General features: G+C 42.2%; 1 pseudogene; it reads left to right on the forward strand.

Moving 5' to 3' along the window:
* LOC137668904 (putative ATP-dependent RNA helicase TDRD12) overlaps positions 1-969 on the forward strand; it is a 15,072-nt pseudogene extending 14,103 nt beyond the window's left edge.
* The last annotated feature ends 4,319 nt before the right edge of the window (positions 970-5,288 follow it).

The following is a 5,288-nucleotide window of genomic DNA, read 5'->3' on the forward strand; positions in this document are numbered from 1 at the left end:
AAAATGCTCCGTCACAAGAAGGACTCAGCAGCACGTTATAAAAATAGAAAGGTCAGCTTTGTGTCTCGCACGGAGTTCCCTGTGTCGGTTAGAAACATCAACCCACACCTTATGTGGAAGCAAGGCTTCAGCAAGGCCAAGACAGAAGTTTCAAGGACAGAGATCAAAGAAATACCAGGCTTCAGGGCTCCTCCTGAGCAATGGAAGTCAGCCAGCAAGCACAGCATTTCAGAAACCAGCGCCTCTGCTCACTGTCCCAAATGGGCAGAGCCTCTGCTTGGAGTTTGTCTGACATCAATTAAATTACTACAAGCAGCACAATCCCCTTACACGGGCGTGAGGGCACATCCTGCAGCCGCCACTGTCCTGCGGTGTCCCAGCTCAGCCCTGACGTTTAAAAAAGATCATCATCGTTTACCTTCTTTTCATCAGTCAGGTCAAGAGGCTCCAGATGCTTCCCCTGCTGTGCTGCGTACAGTTCCAGCAGGCTATCAAAGTTTGCGGTTAACACCAGCGCCCCGTTTTCCATCAAGTGAAGCACAGACTGAAGCAGCTGCTTCCCAGAATCTTCCATTTTAGATTCCAGGTCATCAAACACCTCGTATAAACAGTCTTTGAAATAGGTTGAGCGAACATTGCTCGTGCGCTGAGAAGGGGAGAGAGATTAAGATCAGAGTTGGAATATTTAAATCTCTGGTACCAGGTACTCCCCCCCCCAGCATACTCCCAGTAAAATACCCAAAAGCTGGTATCCACAGCAGAGTTATACCTCAGGAACCTGGCGCAGTTAACTGCACTTGTGGTTCCTTCTAGATAAAGGAGGAGTCCTTCGCCCGTGCCGCCGCCCGCGAGGTGTGCCTCGCCCCTGCCGCCACCTGCGAGGAGTGCTTCGCCCCTGCCGCCGCCCGCAAGGCCTTCCTCGTGCCTGCCACCAACCTGGAGGCTTGCTTCGCGCCTGCGCTTCTCTGAGAAGCGTGCGGGTTTGCCGCCACCCCGGAGGAGTGCTTCATGCCTGCCACACACCCCGGAGGAGTGCTTCGCCCCTGCCGTCGCCTGCGAGGAGTGCTTCACATCTCCCGCTACTCCGAGAGGTGTGCGGGTTTCCTTCCGCCCCCGAGGAGCGCCTCGCCCTGCCGCCGCCCCCGAGGAGCACCTCGCCCTGCCATCGCCCCCGAGGAGCGCCTCGGCCCTGCCGCCGCCCCAGAGGAATGCGTCTCCCCTGCCAGAGGTGAGGGGAAGGGCACTTTATGTTTGACTTCATTGTTGGTCTGTACTGTTTGGTGGTAATTTGTTTCATTTTTCCTGAATATGTAGACTTAGACATCCAAAAGTGGTTATCACCTTCTGTGTAGCAGTTGGGGAGGAAACTGTGTCATTACAAATCACTTCAGAAGAAACTGATTTTGTGGGTAGCCACTTGGCACTTCATGAGAAGTTGTTCCTGTTTGGACAGTCAGAAGTGGAGATGCTTGATGGCAACGTCATTTTGTGAGGAAATTATGGCTCAACATTACTTTCTTGTGTGGTATGAGGCCTTTAAAATGTGTGCTGACTTAGGCAAGAGTCTCAGTATTTCAGAAATTGCTTTGAAATTTCTTTCATGAGCTTCAGGTTTGTTTATGTCAGTAACTTTTACAATATAAGCATTCTTAATATCCTTCTAGAGACAGTAATAATTTAAAATAATTTAGTGACAGAGCACAATTACTTGCTGTCATGGGGAGCTCCGTTTTGATGGTTGTGCCACCATGGGAAAGTCTGCCTTAGAAGAAGGGTGTCTATTTTAACTAGCCGTGGTGTGAACAATCCTTCTGTTATTGTTCAGAATTTTGAAACAAGCAGTGCTGTGGAGTTAAAGGAAGTGTTGGGTGTTAAAAAAAATCTGAACAAATCTATCTTTTAGATTGATGGTCCTTTCAAAGTTGGTGTCTTACTACTTCACCGGCAGGTTAAGTCAAACTATTTTTCCAAGAGTCTTCTGTGGTGTTTGTTCAGCTGAGGAGTACTTTGGAAATCCAACCCAGTATCCTTGCAGTTATTTGCTACCATAGCCGCCTGAGCTGGGGAAGGAAAAAGTGCTCTTTTGTTTGCCAGTGTCTTAGTGTGGAGCATCTCTCACTACATTCTGGCAGTGTCTGAGTTCAACTAGGGAGTGAAATGTCAAATTCCAAGAATTCATTCTGTTTTCCTCTCTCTCCCCTTGTTTTCACTGTAAGTGTCTCAATAGCAAATGTGGCAAAGAGAAAAAGAATGTTAAAGAGCTTTAGAAAAGGAAACAACCAGTGCTACTGTGACGCTTGCCAAGTACCATCTGATTAATTGGCTTCTATGTTAAATTCATTTACAAACATAATCTTTCAGTTTTGTCTGCTCAGAATGGGAATTTGTAGCAGTGGTCACCAGTGTGCATTACAGAGCCTGGCAAAAAATACATTTGCAACTAACAAGTGAAATAAGACAATTGTGTCTTTAAGGTTCAAACTCTAATTTAACTAGGCTTATGCTCAATTATAATCACATTCTAACTGCTACTGACTGCAGTGGGACTGCTTACATTCTTAAAGGACACTGTCACACTGAGTGCTTTGAGGAATTGTCACCAGTATCTATAGAATTTTTTTTTTCGGTTTGTGTTCTTCACATTGCAATGCCTGGAAGAGTGATCCTATGTAAATTATCTACAGATCCATAAACCTCAATTTCTAAAGTCCTTTTGTGTTGCTTAAAATTGTTATTTCAATTGTGGGTTCATTTTAATATGTGATAGTTTGGTGGATCTTCTCCAGTATTCACGATAATGGGCAACAAGATACATCTTTAATAGATTTATCTTATAAATAGTCTTGATGTAATCAAAGGCATCTCTCAATAACTTTTAATTTAACTGGCAGATTGATGATATAGATCTTATTAGTGCAAACATGGAAAATTCACTGGCTTCTATTGGAGGATTTTGCTGTGGAAGATCTTTTATTATTGACCGTCAGGTAAGCCAGATCTCTTTTTTAATATGGTGCGGCAGGATTAGTTACTTAGAAATGAGAGTTAGTTACTAATATCAATTTGCAAAGAGTGCTATAATATAAATTATTATGCAATGTTTGATTCCATACAGAAATTGTCTGGTTCTATGAAATATTGTAGATGAATTGGAGACGTGCTTTTAAGTCCTTCCATGAACCTGTGAGTGTGGAGGAGAGGTTGTTTAAATGTATGTGAATTAACTTTAAAACATTGTCTGTACTGCTATAAACAAAAAAGTGATTTTTTTTTGTTTCTTTTTTCTTTTTCCTCCACAGCGATTGTCTGGTGAAGGCTACTGCTTTTCTGCATCCCTGCCTCCTTTGTTAGCTGCTGCTGCTATTGAGGCTCTGAATATTATGGAAGATAATCCAGGTACTTAATTCAGGAAAATCTTAGTCTTCGGTCTTTCTTCACCCAAAACTAATAACTCATAGTTCTCCCTACTTAGATTCTTCACCCCTTTATTCGTTTAAGTCCTCTCTCTTTTTCAGCTGATTAATTTTACATGCCTGATTTTTTCTTCATATAATTTCCCATCCTGCTTTTCTTCTTCAGTGTTTCCTCCCCTTTTCTTCTTCCGTCTGAAAATGAGCAAGTTAGTTGAGGCTAGGAGGGACAGAGATGGTTACCACCAAGCAGATAAGAAATTATTATTCTGCTTTATAGACAAGTGATATGCTTTTTCCTTGAAAACAAATTCCTTCAAGACAAATGGAGGAAGGGAAGGCTAAAGAGAAACAAATGGGAATATATTTCCTCAGAACGGAACTACCCTTTCCTTGCCACTTGCACTACAAAATTTTTTTTTTCTTCTCGAAATAAGCATCCAGGCAAGAATTTCAGGAACGATCGTGGTGCAAACTCCTGCAATTTTGGCAGGATCAAGTACAGGACATTTGGATAAAGTTGGCAGGCAGGAATTTCTGCTTTAAGAGTCAGAGAATTGCCCTTGTTGCTGGAACGTAAGAAAGATTTTTTTGCGGGGCATGGAGGGGGTGAGAGGCACAGGAGAAGGACAAAATTGGCCAAATCTGTGTGTATTTGTTTTTAACCTTCATTAGCATCAAGAGACTGGAGGACATCTGCAGAGAAATGCAGTATTTAATTTGTCACAAATAAATAAGAACTACTGGGTAGCCCACGCCTGGTCTTCAGAAATGAAACAAAAGCAAGAAAAAATTAAAGAGTAGGTTATGGGACTGTTAGCTGTAGTGGAGGATCAACCTTTACCGAGGAAAAGAAACAAGGTTTGCAGATCCAGGAGTCAAAGTTTCCTGTTTAAGAATCTGCAGTAAGTTGGTGAAAGGATCAAGGAGCAAGAGTCTGCAGATCTCTAGATATTTTAGAGTTGGACCTGCCGTTTCAGTCCCATTACCAAGTGTTTGTGTCATCCTTTCCATATGATCATGAACCAATGCAGCCGGAGTAATGAGCTAAAGGGCAGTAATGCATTTGTCAGATCTTTAAAAGCCTGTCGTTTCCTGGCAGAAATGGGAATCGGGAACATTATGAAGAGTAGTGAAGAGACTTAGTACTTCAATAGAAATGTAGATCTTAGTTTTCCTTCCAAATGCTTTTTTTGAAATCTTAGACGTATAGAAATGTAAAGTAGAAACAGGATATCTAAGCCTTTTCCTTTTCCTTTTTTTTTCTTTCTCTTTTTTTTTTTTTTTTTTGTGTGTAGACATTTTTCAGACTCTCCGGGGTAAATGTGAACAAATTCATAAAGCTTTACAGGGCTAAGTGTGTATTTTGGGGTTTTTGCCCAAATCTGTTTCTGGTTTTACAGGTGCTTAGACTGGGATATGCACACTAAATTATGCATGTATTAAAGGAAGGAGGTAATCCTTCTCTGACTGTCTCTGTTACGCTACTAAAAAGAGTCCAGTTTTTTAAAATCCCTTTACAGGTATTGGAATGAGATTATACCTTAATGCTAGTGAAGATATTTGCAAGCCCTTACACATTTAAGTCTCTAGGAAAGTGTGATAGCTTTCAATGGTACCAAGTGTTTATAAGCACTTTGAAAAAAATGTCTAAGTAAAAGCGTTTGGGGTGTAGCTTAGCAGATACTTGTGGCAAACTGAAAAGAGGACAGGACTCTGCTGCTCAAGGAAGCAAAGACGTTTATTGTTCCTCTATTGCCCTATTTAAATGCTACAAGCAGGAGCCGGACTGTGCAGTTCAAGATCACATCAACATTCACACGCTAAGCACCCATCACCCATCCTGGCAGGAGCCACAGTGTTCTGGGCTCAAACCAT

The sequence above is a fragment of the Nyctibius grandis genome, chromosome 11 (assembly GCF_013368605.1).
Source record: "Nyctibius grandis isolate bNycGra1 chromosome 11, bNycGra1.pri, whole genome shotgun sequence".
Classification (NCBI taxonomy): domain Eukaryota; kingdom Metazoa; phylum Chordata; class Aves; order Nyctibiiformes; family Nyctibiidae; genus Nyctibius; species Nyctibius grandis.